The sequence below is a fragment of the Chrysochloris asiatica genome, unplaced genomic scaffold (assembly GCF_000296735.1).
Source record: "Chrysochloris asiatica unplaced genomic scaffold, ChrAsi1.0 scaffold00052, whole genome shotgun sequence".
Classification (NCBI taxonomy): Eukaryota; Metazoa; Chordata; class Mammalia; order Afrosoricida; family Chrysochloridae; genus Chrysochloris; species Chrysochloris asiatica.
In genome coordinates this window covers 16,641,737-16,657,256 of record NW_006408570.1, presented here as the reverse complement: position 1 = coordinate 16,657,256, position 15,520 = coordinate 16,641,737, and the positions used below count along the sequence as shown (strand labels likewise).

The window sequence follows — 15,520 nt, the reverse complement described above, 5'->3', positions numbered from 1 at the left end:
GTTAGGTCACAAAGCAAGCCTCCATAAATTCACAACCATCAAAATTCTACAGAGCATCTTTTCAGAGCACAATGCTATAAAACTAGAAATCAGCAATAAGAAGGCCAAAACAATTAAGTTGAATACATGGAAACTGAACACTGAATTGTGCTCTTGAGGAAACCTGTACATAGACCAAGAAGCAGTTGTTCGAACAGAACAAGGGAACACCAAATAGTTTAAAATTAGGAAAGGTGTACACCAGGGTTTTTTTCTTTCCCCATTGAATACTCAATCTGTATGCTAAGCAAATTATCTGAGAAGATGGATTATGAAGAAAAACATGGCATCAGGACTGGAGGAAGACTCATTAACAACCATATGCAAATGACTCAACCTTACTTGAATAGGATTTTAAATACTTACTGAATAGGATTTTAAATGCTTACTGATGAAGATCAAAGACTACAGCCTTCTGTATGGGTTGCATCACTCAATGTAAAGAAAACAAAAATCCTGACCACTGGACTAATAAACAACATTCTTATCAACAGAGAAAAGACTGAAGTTGTCAAAGACTTAATTCTTCTTGGATCAACTGTCAACACTCATGGAAGCAGCAGTCAAGAGATTAAAAGACGTATTGCATTAGGCAAATCTGTTGCACAAAACCTTTTTAAAGTGTTGAAGAACAAAGATGTCAGCTTGAGGACTAAGGTGCTCCCGACCCAACCCAGGGTATTTTCAGTAACCTCATATTCATGCGAAAGTTGGACAGTAAATAAAACCATAGAAGAATTGATGCATTTGAGTTACGGTGTTGGAGAATAACAAAAGTACCATGGACTACCAAAAGAAAATATAAATCTGTGTTGGAAGAAGTACAGCCATAGTGCTTCTTAGAAGCTAGGATGGCCAGAGACTTCATCTCTCATACTTCAGACATATTGTCAGAGGGACCAGTCACTGGAGAAGGATATCATGTTTGATAAAATAGAGGGTCAGAGAAAAAGAGGAAGACTCCCAGTGAGATGGATTGGCATAGTGACAGCAGCAGTGGGCTGAGGTATAGCAATGATTATGAGGTTGGCCCAGGTCAGTTAGTGTTTTGTTCTATTGTGCATAGGTTACTAATAAGTTGGTACTAATTTGATGGCACCTAACAACAAGAAGGAGCTCTGGTAGCATAGTAGTTACGAATTAGGCTGTGAACCTCAGGGTCAGCAGTTCAAAACTACCAGCTGTTCCGCAGGAGAAAGATGAGGCTTTCTGCTCCTGTAAAGATTTACAGCCTTGGAAACCCTATGCAGGGTTGCTATGAGTCGGAACCGACTCCACGGCACATAACATCAACAACAACAATAACAAGGAGCTCTGGTAGTGTAGTGGTTATGAATTGGGCTGCGAACGTTAAGGTCAGCAGTTTGAAACTAACAGCCACTCCGTGGGAGAAAGATGAGACTTTCTGCTCCCATAAAGATTTACAGCCTCGGAAACCCTGTACAGGGTCGCTATGGGTCAGAACGGACTCGACGGCACTTAACAACAACAACAAAAGCTCAGAAACATTTTTAAGAAACAAGGTTAAGTTTGTCTTGGTGTAAGCAAGCTGGGGGAAATCAATTCAGAATTGAAGAAGCTGTACAGAATTAAATGGGAAGGACAGAGATGCTTCCTTTTCTAGTTCTCACTAACCCAAGTATCTGACCTTTATAAAGCAGAGGTGGAGAACCTTTTTTCTACTAAAAATTTTAACATCATTTGTGGGCCATTCAAAACTATCAATTTAAAAATTAGCCTGCTATATTTGGTCCGACATTTAATTAGTGCTCCCTCAATGAAATCCCTAATGAAGTCCTGGTGTGCTGCTGTTGGTTAATGCGCTGGACTGCAAAGTCGGTTTGAACCGCAAGGTCAGCATTTCAAGGTAACCAGCCGTTCCTCGGAAACCCTATACAGGGTTGCTGTGGATAAGAATCGACGGCAACTAACAACAACAAATAAGTCCCTGTATGGTGTTACAGGATAATGCACTGGATCTCAAGGTCACTTTGACCTGCATGGTTGGTGGTTCAGAGTCACCAGCTGCTGCTCAGAAACCCTATACAGGTCACTATGAGTTGAAAGAGACTTGAAGCCACTTAACAACAACAACAATATGATGGCTGTTGGTTGCTTTGGTTGCGCCAGACCAAATGATTTCACCTGCAAGCCAGACGTTCCCTTCCCCTGTTTTAAGTGGTCTTAACATAGGGTATATGATGCTCCTCCTTGAAAGATGATAGATTCTTTCCTAGTAAAAACTTGATTTCGGGGAATCTATAGAATTGTAGCGTAGTGGTAACGAGTCGGGCTGCCAACCGCAAGGTTAGCAGTTCGAAATTACCAGCGGTTCTGTTGGAGAAAGAAGAGGCGCTCTGCTCCCGTAAAAATTTACAGCCTCGGAAACCCTGTGCAGGGTCACTATGAATCGGAACCGACTCCACGGTATATAACAACAACAGAACTGCAAGATCTGTGGTTCAAGCTCACCAGCTGCTCCTCGGAAACCCTATATAGGGTCGCTGTGGGTCGGAATCGACTAGATGCCACTTACCAACAACACCATCTTTTGGTTAAATGCTTTTTTTCTTTTAACCTACATTTTGTGCATGAAAGGATTTTAAATCGGTTAAAAGGCTTTAAGACAGCTAAACATTTTATAAGTCAGAATCTTAAAAATTCTCATGATAATATGAGAAATTATGTGGCAGTAGCTGTATTATAATTACACTGATGAGACTTATTGGGAACATTTGCATATTTGCTTTCTTGGAATAATACAGTAATGATTTTTATTTATTTTAACTTTTTGTTGTGAATTTAGTGAAGGTTTACAGGAAAGATTGTCTGTCCCCATTCAACAAATTATATACTTTGTGTAACTGCAGGAATTGCAGTCTGCTCCATGTACCCTCAGTTAACAGTATTTACCTCTATTCACTTCATTTTTTCCTTTCCCCAGCCCCATTTTAGCACTCATTTTTCACAGCATAAAACCATAGTTTTTCATCAGTAATCATTTTTCTTCTGTTTAGTTGTGAAATTCAGAAACTTGTAGATCTTGATTGTGTGGCAGGAAGGTCAGCATGAAGTGAAAGTCTGAATCATAAGAAAACCAAAAACAAAACCAACTAAAACTCCGTTGGAGGAGCAGCTGCAATATGCCCTGAATTCATAAGTTATCACAATAAGTAGTAATGCCTTTTTCCTTAGGATTTTAAAACTTTTAGCTTCCTAGTTTTTATATAGCTCTGTACCAGAATAATGTCTTTCCTGGTTGGAAAATGGATACAGAAATGAAAATTGGTATCTTCTGAGATCTGTTTGTGTGTGGACTTATATTTGTTCTCATATAATTTCTTTACCTTTTTAGTCCTCTCGCCAAACTAATAGTTGTTAAAAGAGAAAATTGGACAGTAAAAGTGCTTTATGTTTTGTTTTTTCCCCAAGCTTCACTTAAAAAACAAAAACAACAAATCTATTCCTTTTAAAATGACAAGCCCAGATCTTTAGCTCCTGCAAATCACTACACATATGTTTATTCCTGAGGGTTAAACAGCATAATTTGCAGTTACTGAGAACTAGAGTAAAGAGAACTTTTCTAGTTTGAGTTATTAGGGAACACTGATTATCATTCCCTGCCCCCAAGGGGGCTCATCATGTGCATACCACTCCCCGTGGTTTTTTATTTTTTTATTTTCAAGAAAATTTAGTATTTCATTCCTTCATTTTATATTTAAGTTCATGATTCATACATACATTATATCCTACGTAAAAATCCTGAAAGTCCACATAAAAAGCAAAAAGTAGCCTTCTTCACAGGAGTGGCCATGGGCCCATGGTTACTTTCAAATACCAAACAGAAACACCTGACCCAGCACCCTCTGAGAAAATCAACCCTGTGATTCAAAGAGATGTTGTTCACTGGTGGTTTTTACAGCCCCAGCCACACCATCAGCCCACCAGGAAGTCTCAGGAGGAAAGGCAGGCAGCCAGAGAATCAAGTCTTCCTCTTTCACCAGGAAGCAGCTTTAGTTCCAAGCATGAGTCTGGTGACTCAGTGCCACAGGGGTAAAGGTTTAATTCAGCCATTGTGTCTTCATGATTAAAAAGCAACATCATTCACTAGTGGAAGCCTTTAAGCGTCACTGGTGCCTGGAACCAGATGTAATCCTCCCAGGTGGTAGTTGGGATGGGCGACCTGCCGCAGGACAGAGTCACAGTGAGTTTGTGGCTCCGGCTGGGAACTCGGTAATTGACCTTGGGTCAGAACCAATCTTCTTTACTGTCTCAATGCCCCTGTACCATGATAATGGTACCCATGAGTGGAGGAGCCTGAAGCTCACTGAAGGCATCAGCCGTGAAAATGCCTTGGAAGAGATGGCACACACAAGCGGCTGTGTTCAGGCTCTGCTCCACGTTACCACGGGCCAATCAGGACAAGTCGAGCTCATATAATTCCTTGGGGCATAGAGAATCGTCCCCAAGGAGAATCAGCACTCGTGGTACTAGTTAGTGTCCGAGCAAAAAAGTCCTCCAGGTGGCTGAAGACATTCTCCAGTTCTGCCAGGGTTTGTTGGCATTTCTTGCTGCTTGTCTCAGTGCCATTCCAAGGTTCCTTCATCACCATGTCCTCAGCCTGAGGAAACGGCTTTCGTTAGAAGTATTTAATCTGTTCATAGGGCTGAGGGAGTTGCTGGCGTTGGTACCTGACATGCTTTAGAAGTTCACAGGTCAACCAGCAACAGCATTCCTGGCTCACATGACTGACACTAGGTAGTCTCTGGGTCAAAAGTGTTCCGAAGGGTGGAGAGGTCCTTTGGCGGAGGTGGTCTCAAGCAGTTCAAGCTGGGCGGTTGGGGTCTCCTCCACCTTCTCATACCACTTCAAATCTGTGACTGTGTCTGAGGACAACATTTCCGGCTTCCGCACTGCCATCACAACTCCCCCTGTAATTTTTTTAAAGCTTAAATGAAATATATAAACACGAATTCGATAGCACTGGTGGTGACTAACGGACAACGTCACTGAGCCCTGCTCTGGCACCGTAGGATAAGCACTGAGCTGGTAACTGCAAGGTTGGCAGTTCAAACCCACCAGCTGCAACTGACTCAGCAACACGCAACAGCACAGAAAGGGTAGTTTGCTGCTAAAAAGACTTGCTGGGGCTGTTTTGGTATTCACCTAAAGTGAATGTAGCACTTACGTTTAATTTGATACTGAGATTAAAAGGATATTCACCCAGATGTTAATAGTGGTCATGAGTCTTGGTGTGGTGCTGTGGGCTAATGCGTCAGACTGCAAATTTGTTTGAACTGCAAGGTCGGTGGTTCAAGCTCACCAGCTGCTCTTTGGAAACCCTATAAAGGTTCACTATGGGTCGGAATCGACTCAACGACACTTAGCAACAACAACAAAATGGGGATTAAAGAACTGTTTTATGGTCTTCAATGAGATTCACCAATTACTAACATTTTACCACATTTTCTTTATATATTGTTGTGTGCTGTCGAGTTGGTTCCGATTCTTAGCAACTGTATAGCATTTCTGAGGCTGCACATCTTTGCAGGAGCAGAAATCTTCATCTTTTCCAGAATTTTAGAATAATTTGCAGGATTATGCCTCTTTATTCCTAACTAGTTTATTGTGTGTTCTAAATATCTATCACTATTAAAAAAGCTATTCCAAAACTTAATGCATTTTACTTGCTTCTGTATAGTCTGTGAACTACAAATGACTTTTACAGTTTAAAATATTTGAAAATAATCTAAAGGAAGAATAATATTTCCTGATATTAACGTTATATGAAATTCAAAGTGTTATTGGAACACAGCTAACTACTTCATTTACATGTTGTCTATGACTTCTTTTGCATGGATACACTAAAGTTGAATAGTTGTGGCAGAGATTGTATGTCACTCAAATCCTGAAATATTTACTATGTTGTTGTTGTTGTTAAGTGCCGTCGAGTCGATTCTGACCCATAGCAACCCTGTATAGGGTTTCTAAGGAGCAGCTGGTGAGCTTGAACCACCGACCTTGCAGTTCAAACGACTTTACTGTCTGACCCGTTAGCCCACAGCGCCACACCAGGACTATATGGTTGTATATATATAAAAAAAGTCTGTAAATAACCTATAATTATGCTTACAAATCTATTTATCAGTAACTTAGGCATTTATCTCTTAGGTAATTTATCTCCATCCTACAGTGTCTAGGGCCAAGCCTGAGTTTCATCAAAGATGGAGGTAGCTGGGGAAGCTTGACTGGAACCATGTATCTTGTCCTTGGTTCTTCTAGCCTATATTGGGCTAGAACATTTAAGATGGCTCTTTTAATTACTTATGTAGTGCCTGGGCTGCGAGAACTGGAAGAACTAGGGCTGACTGGCATCATTCACCCTCGATGAATGACGATCTTTTGGTAATTGGACTTCTTACATATTATCCAACCGCCTCCAGGGTAGGTTTTCAAGAGACAAAGTGGAAACTATAAGTCTAACCCTCAAAGTCTCATACATCTAGCTAATCACTAAGACTATCCCAGATTTAATGGAAGGGGAGAAATGATTCTACTTCTTCATGAAGGAATAGTATATGAACACAGTAAAGAAAGGTACTGCCGTAGTGTATTTCTGAAGAATATTTTATTTTTCAGTTACTAATTTTTTAGCTCATTTGTGGACAGTTGTAGGAAATAATACAGAATGATTCTGTGTACCTTTTCCTAGTTTCTTCTAATGGTAACTTAAAAAAAAACCCCACAACAACTGCAATATAATATCACAACCTGGATATTGGCATTGGTCTAGGCAAGACATTTCCATTACCACCAGGGTCTCCCATAATGCCCTTTTACATTTACTTTCATCCCCCAACTTAACCCTGGGAAACCCTTAATGTTTCCTCCATTTTCAAGAATACTATGTAAATAAAATAATATAGTATGTAACTTTTTCAGATAGACTGTTTCACTCAGTGAAATTTTAAAGAGATTTATCCAGATTGTTGTTTATATCAATACACCTTTCATTTTATTGCTGAGTAGTGTGAGTCCTAGAGTGCTCAGCTTCTAACCAAAAGATTGCTGGTTCAAGTCCACCCAAAGGCACCTCAAAAGAAGGACCTGTCTATTGATTCTGAAAGATCACAACCATTGAAAACCCTATAGAACATACCAATAACCCATAACCCTAATCCACTTTTCTCCTTAGTAACCAAGTTACAAGGTTGATATTACACATCCCTTTGGGCATGCCTTGTCTTCTAGCTCATTTCTAGATTAGAGCTCCAGATTCATCAACTCAACTCAGGCTGTTCCCCAACTCCCTTGCCCCTTTTTTGGTAGTTGGAAGTAGGTTAGGGGTACGGTCCTTAAAGATTTATTTCTCCTATGCCCTGTATGAAAAACTTAGAACCTTTGCTTGTATTTGTTTTTCTGTTAGTATAATGATTTTCCTTATGTATTTTACCCAGTTTGTTGCCTGCCTGTCAATTTTGTTTAAATTGTCCCTAGCGCTAAAATCTTTAAATTTTAAACAATCTAAACTTAAGTTTTGGAGTCCTGGTGTGGTGCTGGGGTTAATATGTCAAATGGCAAATCCATTTGAACTGAAAGGTCAGCATTTCAAGCTCACCAGCTGTTCCTTGGAAACTTTATACAGGGTCGCTATGGGTAGTAATCGACTTGACGGCACTTAACACCAACAAACTTAAGTTTTGACTACACCCAGAACACTCTGAAGGATCTGCTCATTTTTAGTGGAAAGATCCTTTTGGTTATCTAGTCTGCTGTAGTATCCAGAGTACAATCCCGCTAATGTAATATAATTTTCCATTGGTTTAGATACTGTTTTATATGCTCAGTAAGATTTTATAATTTTCTTCATATTTTTTTCCTAATGTTTTATTGTGCATTATGTGTTAGTTTACATGGGAGAACATTAGCTTTACATTCATCCTATTGTATATTGTTTCATTGCCATGGTTACAATCCCCTCCATGCATTTTCAGCCAACCAAAGGGTATACCTTGCAAGCCTTCCCCCTGGTCATCAGCACACAGCCCCTCTCCCTCTCTGGGTCTAGAAATCCCAGCTGCTCCATCTCTCCGTGTCATCATATCTGCCTCCATCTCTGGCATCATTGTTTCTCTGAGTAGGGTCTCACTCTCTGCTCTTCTCCCTTGATGGTCACAGGGACCTCCGTTCCTGGATTGCAAAGTCAACTACTCCCCTCCTTTTGCTACAAAACATCTACCTTTACGTTTCCAACCCTCACAGTCAGTCCTGATAACAGTTATTCACTATTGTATCACAACAGACCTATCCACATTTCATCAGCACCACCCAGACAGATTGGCTACTACTCAGTGGAGATTCTACCTTCCTCCATGCCCTCTGGATCTTGGTTTCCTCTTGAAAGCTTGTAAGCTAGTCACTTCTTGCCTTTGTAGTGCCCCTCCCCTCCATTTTGGGTGGCCAGTGTCTTAGTTGCCCATCCCTGTCTACTGTGTGCATGGAGGGGGTGGGAATGATCCTCGCTGTAAAGATTTGTTCCCTCTTTTGAGCTACTGCATCCATAGGTGTAGGTCAAGTTCATCAGATTGTATCAGATTACTCTTTTTTTCCTCTTCTTTCTTCTTCTGGTTGAGCTCTGATCATCCAGTCATTAAAGCCAGGTCATGTGGGTATTATCTGCAAGTGTGGGTGTTCTTGTGCATATGCCCTCTCTACTTATCAGCTGGACACTTCACTCTACACTCTAGTCCTCTGTGGCTATGTCATTGACTCTGGGCCCAAGAGTCCTCAGGTCTTGCCACACTGCTTGCCAACCAGGTCTCCACCCAATTTCACAGGAGTCTATTGAACATTGTAGGCCTTAGCTCACAGCTTCATTGCTGTTTTTCCCTCACTTCCCCTATCAGTGACGAACTTGGTCACCAATCAGAGCGTATATTCCCATTGAGTCTTAGTCTTGGAAGGGGTTTTGCCGTGAGGGGACCGGACCACTTGCCTTGATGTCTCCTGGGAAAGCAACTTGCTTGTTCTTGTAGTAATTAGTTGGACTGCCTATGTTGTTTTTTATTTTTCCTATAAGTCTTTCTTTCAAGAAGTATCTTCTGTTCTTCTAGCCACTCCAGGCTGGTCTGCTTGTCCTTTCAAGTGGAAATTTTCCACCTCAGAAGATTCTAGATGGGGTTCAGGATTCCACCTATGGTCTTATGTAATGCAGAGGCTCCACAGGAAGCCTCCTTCACTGGGCATATTGTATCCCCATTTTAGGTATTCCAATTAGTTATAGGCAGAAGACGGACTTACAAGCTTTCTATGGTGATATTTCTGGCTATTTCTTCATATTTTAAAAGATGAAAATTTCTGCTGTTGGTTGTAGAATGGGATGAATATGTGATTCTCTGTACATATAAATTGGTTTGTAGTCATATATATTAGTATGATCTTTCTGCATGGAGGTTTGGCAGATATCTTTTTTTGGTGGATGGAGGTGATATTTACTATTGGATTCTGCAATTCTATTTCTATAATTTACTTAGGGTTCTCCCGAGAAATTTAACCAATAAAGTGTGTGTGTGTGTGTGTGTTTTTTTGTGTGTGTGTGTATTTCTTGAGAGAAAGATTGATTCACTAGCGTTCATTCACATGGTTATGAAGCTTGTGTAATCCAAAGTCTGTAGGTCAAGCAATGGGCTGAAAACTCCAGCAGTCTTGTGTCTAAAATCAGTAGGGCAGGCCATGGGTTGGAAACTCTGGCAAGTGTCTGTTTACTATGTTCAGGCAAAATTCTCCTTTAGGAAACTTCAGTTTTTACTCTTAAAGCAACTAATTGGTTAAAGCCTACCTACATTCTGAAGGGCAATCTGCTTTATTTAAAGTCAAAGATTTAATTGTTAAGCATATGCAAATACAATCATAGCAAAATCTTGTGTTTGACTAAACAACTAGCAAAATTGACTCACAAAATTTGTGATATATTAAAACATATGATTTAAAACATATGATTAAAGACTTGTGTAAAAGTTTGTAAGGGAATTCATTTCAGTTTTACTTAAAATTATAAAAAGTTTAAATAATATTAATGTCTGCTATTGATGGACTGGCTAAATTATGCTAGCATTAATATGAAAGAATATGGCCATAAAATGATGTTGTTCAAGAAAACTTGGTACATTATAAACATTTATGAAACTTAGGTGGATAAAGTAGTATGATGCCATTTTTCAAGTGTATTCAGTATACTTTAATTACTAAAAAATACACAGCAGATGAGCAGTTGACTTGAGTATGTTTTCTTTTGCTTATCTCTATTTTCTAAGTTTTCTGTAATGATCATTTGATATTTTAGTAATTTAAAAGAAAATTTGTTGGTTTTTAAATTGATCTGTGTAAATAGGTGAACATGGGAGCATCAAATGGACTAGGTAACTTACTATAAGAAAAAAGGGGATGAGGGATGACATTCCCTCCTCTAACGTCACTAGTAAGGAGAGGAGAATCACTGTTAGCATCAGCCCAAGGCCTTTTCTTATGAGGCTGTGGTCAGACCTGCCTTCACCCTCTAACCTTCTCTTCCATTTCTGACACCAGCTCTCCCTCCCACATCAGTCTCTACTTCACTGCTGGGTTCAGTAATCCGTTGCAAACACTACATAGAACTCATAGACCATACTTACGATTATGGAGTTTATTAGAGAAGTTAGCAGGTTACAGTTCAGGGTCAGAAATTCTCAGGACACGGTTCTTCCAGTCACGAAATCTCTTCTTAGCTATGTCTAAAGGCAGGCCTCTCTGGCTCCTTGGCTCCTTGGCCTGGCCTCTGCCCTGCTCTGGCAGTGTTTACAAAGCTCTTTTAGCATTTCTGATAAATACCCCAAGGGCACTCCACTCTGCTATAATCTTAGCCCAAAGGCAGTCAGCTCTAGCTCAGTGGATCAGCAAACCTAGCTGTCCCCAATTAAGTGCTTGGATGTACTTCACTCGAAAGCAAGCCCCCTGCTAAAGGTACTCAACTTTCTTACTCCATAGGTTGGGAAGCCCGCTGCTTTCTCATGCTCTGGCTCTTGGTTCTGCTGCTGCTGTTGCTGCTCTACTGCTTTACTGGTGTCTGCTGTGTCTCTGGGTTGAGACAGTTTAATGCACAAGGATTATCAGGGTTCAAAGGATGTGTGCTTCACTCCTGAATCTTCTTCCATGATGGTAGTGAGATTTTACCTCCTTCCTGCACAACTCCTATCAACATCTTCTCCCACCTTCTCTTACCCAGATCCATTAGAAAAAAAAAGTTGTTTGGTGTGACTATAAAGCCATATAAAGTAATTCACTGTACTGCAATTACCATAGCAAGAAGCAGTGGCAGAAAGGTTTATAATTATTAGAGAAATTTAGGTGGAAGTATTATGTTATCAGGTTGTTAGGAATGTTTTAGATTGATGTTGAGAGGAGTTGGTGAGCCATTCATATTACCTAGGATATAGCTTCTGAATTCACATTTTAGAGGTTTCTTTTAAGTGTTCCCTCCTAAGTTCTTAGAACTTTCTCCCTCCAAAAATCTGTTTTGCAATTCCTGTTAGCACAGTGGTTAGGTACTAACCACTGGTTTGAAATCTCTGGTTTGAAATCATCAGTGTTCCATGAGAGAAACATGTGGCAATTTGTTTCCATTAAGATTACAATCCTGTTGTCACAAAACATCTGCTTTTACATTTGCAACAAAAGAAGGGGAGTGGTTGATCTTGTAGTCCAGGAGTGGAGGACCCTGGGACCATCAAGGCAGAAGAATGGAATGTGGGACCCTATCCAGAGAAGCAGCAATGCCAGAGATGAATGCAGAATTGAAGATGTGGAGAGATTTAGCAGCTGTGGACTCTAGACTCAAGGAGGGAGAGGGGCTGTGTGCTGGTGGCCGGGGGCAGGCTTGCAGGGTATGCCCTTTGGTTGTTTAAATGGTTATATACTCCAGAGTGCTTCGATGTACATAAACACACACACACACACACACACACACACACACAGAGGAAATGGAAACAGGTACTGTTGGATGATGATTCATGGAGGGGATGGTAGTCACTGCAATGAAACAAATAGGATGAATGTAAAGCTGATGTTCTATCATGTCACTCAATTCACAATAAAAACTTTAAAAAAAAAATTACACTCCTGGAAACCCTGTAGAGCAGGTCTACTCTGCCCTGTAGGGTTGCTATGAGTCATAATTGATTCAACATCAGTGGGTTAGTTTTCAAAAAGAAAGCCTATTATGTTGCCACAAATTAATATGTAAGGTATATCTCTGATTTTTTTTTTCTTTCTAAAGGAGGGCTTTTAAAACCTGTAGACAATTAAAATATCCATGGAAGAGATAAAACAGTATTAACATAACAGTATAAAACTTTGTACGAGAAAGCATACCACAGCTTAGAGGGTACAAGAGGCAGTGGTCATAGGAAAGATGGCCATTAATTCTTGCAGTTGCTGGAGGCCAATCCTGAAATCACTGACCACTTTCTAAAACATTGAGTCTGTATCTAAACTGGCAGTTTGTTGACATATATGGAATAAATCCTGAACTCCTTAGCATGATACTAAGGCCAGTCTTCCTGATTACAGGAAAAATATGAAGAATTGAAAAGACAAAAAAATCTAGAAAAAGGAGGCTAAAATAAATCAAAAGATTTTTAAAAGATTTTTTTTTTTAAACTTTAGATTAAGTAGACCCACTGAGTGCTAAAACCCAGTGATTGCAAAAGACCCACAATTTTTTTTTCCTTCTCCTGAAAGTTTAGAACATAAAAGATCCTTACAACGTTCAGAGAAAAAGAATCACGAAGGAATGAGATCAGATGCGGACTTTAGGATTTTGATGAGCAACATTGAATGACTGAAGATAAAGGAACAAATTCCTTCAAAGTAAGGGAAAATGATTCTGAACCTAGCATTTTCTACTCGTCTACTTTTTTTTTTAACAACAACTTTTTAAAAAGAACATTTTATTGTGAAGTGAGTGAAGGATTACAGAGTAGATCATCAGTTTTACATTCAGCAAAAAATATACGATTGAAATCCACTCCATGTGCCAACAGTTAGCAGTATTTACTTCTTTTCACGTTAATTATTGCATTTTTCTCTTTGTTTTCTGCTACCTTCATCTTTTTTCTACCAACCTTCCTCTTGTTGTATATTATTGCCTCTCCTGTTACCCGTGTAAACATGTATCTACCCTCTAGACTGTGAATAATTTTCCCTCCCTTTCCCCCCGTAAGTATCATAGATTGTTTCTTTTCTTTTTAAGTTTTTATTGTGAATTGTGGGATCGTTTACCTGAGAGAGCATCAGCTTTACATTCATCCAATCATTTCATCCTATCATTTCATTTCATTACAGTGATTACAATCCCCTCCATGCATCATCAGACAACCAAAGGGTACACCCCACAAGCCTGCCCCTCAGCCATCAGCACACAGCCCCTCTCCCTCCCTGAGTCCAGTGCCCCCAGCTTCTCTATCTCTCCATGTCATTGTCTCTGCCTCCATCTCTGGCATCACTGCTTCTCTGGATAGGGTCCCTCACTTCTCTCTTCTCCCTTGATGTCCCAGGGTCCTTCACTCCTGGACTGCAAAATCAACCATTCCCCCCCCCTTTTGTTACAAAACATCTACCTTTACATTTGCAACACTCACAGTCAGTCCTAATAGCAATTATTCACTATTGAACCACGGTAGTCTTTCCCCCATCTCCGTTCATCATCCCCGTCCAGACAGGTTGGAAACCACTCAGTGGAGATTCTACCTTTCCCCACATCCTCTGGAACTAGGTTTCCTCTTGAAAGCCTGTAAGCCAGTCGCTTCTTGCCTATGTAGCGCCCCCCACCCCCCCATTTTGGGTAGTCAGTGTCTAAGTTAGATTTTTTTTTTTTTTTTTTTTAACCAAGAAAATCTTTTCTTAACCTTATACAACATCATTGTTGTTGTTGTTAGGTGCCATCTAGCCAGTACCGACTCATAGCGACCCTATGCACAACAGAATAAAACACTGCCTTGTCCTGCACCAACTTCGCATCCTTTGCTACGTTTGAGTCCACTGCTGCTGCCACTCTGCCAATCCATCTCATTGGGGGTCTTCCTCTTTTTCTCCGACCCTCCACTTAACCAAACTTGTTATCCTTCTCCAGTGACTGGTCCCTCCTGACAACATGTCCTAAGTATGGGCGATGGAGTCTGGCCATCCTGGCTTCCAAGGAGCATTCTAGCTGTACTTACAACACATATCTGTTTGTTCTTTTGGCAGCCCAAGGCACTTTCAATATTCTCTTCCAACACCATAACTCAAATGCATCAATTCTTCTATGGTCTTCCTTATTCACTGTCCAATTTTTTTCATGCATATGAGGTTATTGAAAAGACTATGGCTTGGGTCAGGAGCACCTCAGTCCTCAAACTGACATCTTTGCTCTTCAGTACTTTAAAGAGGTCTTGTGCAGCAGATTTGATTTCTTGACTGCTGCTTTCATGAGTGTTGATGGTTGATCAAAGAAAAATGAATTCTTTGACAACTTTAATATTTTCTCCACTTACATGGATGTTTTTTATTGGGCCAGGGTGAGGAGTTTTGTTTTCTTTACATTGAGGTGCAACCCATACTGATGGCTGTGGTCTTAGATCTTTATCAGTAAGTACTTTAAGTCCTTTTCACTTTCAGCAAGCAAGGTTGCTAATGAGTCTTCCTCAATCTGCATATTGCCAGTTGCTAATGAGTCTTCCTCCAATCCTGATGCCATTTTTTTTTATTTTTTTATCCAGTTTCTCAGATTATGTGCTCAGCATATAGATTGAATAAGTGTGGTGAAAGAATAAAACCCTGGCACACAGCTTCCCTAATTTTAAACCATTCGGTGTTCCCTTGTTCTGTTTAAACAATTGCCTTTTAATCTATGTACAGGTTCCTCATGAGTACAATTAGTTACGGACTACCTATTCTCCATTATGTTGTCTGTAACTTGTTATGATACACACAATCAAAAGCCTTAGCAAAGTCAATAAAACACAGATAAACATCTTTCCGGTATTCTGTGCTTTCAGCCAAGTTGCATCTGACGGCAGCACTGATATCCCTTGTTCCACATCCTCTTCTAAATCCGGCTAGAACCTCTGGAGGTTCTCTGTTAGTGTATGATTGCAGCCATATTTGTATTATCTTTAGCAAAACTTTACTTGCTTGCAATATTAATGATACTGTCAGATGATTTCCACATTCCATTGGGTCACTTCTCTTTGGAACGGCACAAATAGGGATCTCTTCCAGTCAATTGGCCATGCATTTGTCTTCCAAATTTCTTGACATAGGTGAGCAAGTGTTTCCAGTGCTGCATCATTTTGCTGGAAGATTTCAATTTGTATTCCATCAGTTCCAATTGCCTTGTTCTTTGCAAATGCCTTCAATGCACCTTGAACTTTTTCCTTCAGGGTCATTGGCTCTTGATCATATGCTA

The 15,520-nt window shown here is 40.1% G+C and overlaps 1 protein-coding gene and 1 pseudogene across 3 annotated transcripts in view; one reads left to right on the top strand and one right to left on the bottom strand.

Moving 5' to 3' along the window:
• Nucleotides 1-15,520, top strand: part of EHBP1 (EH domain binding protein 1) — a 529,253-nt gene that overhangs the window by 63,237 nt on the left and 450,496 nt on the right. The window lies entirely within an intron of this gene.
• Nucleotides 4,147-4,959, bottom strand: LOC102838211 (annotated as a pseudogene).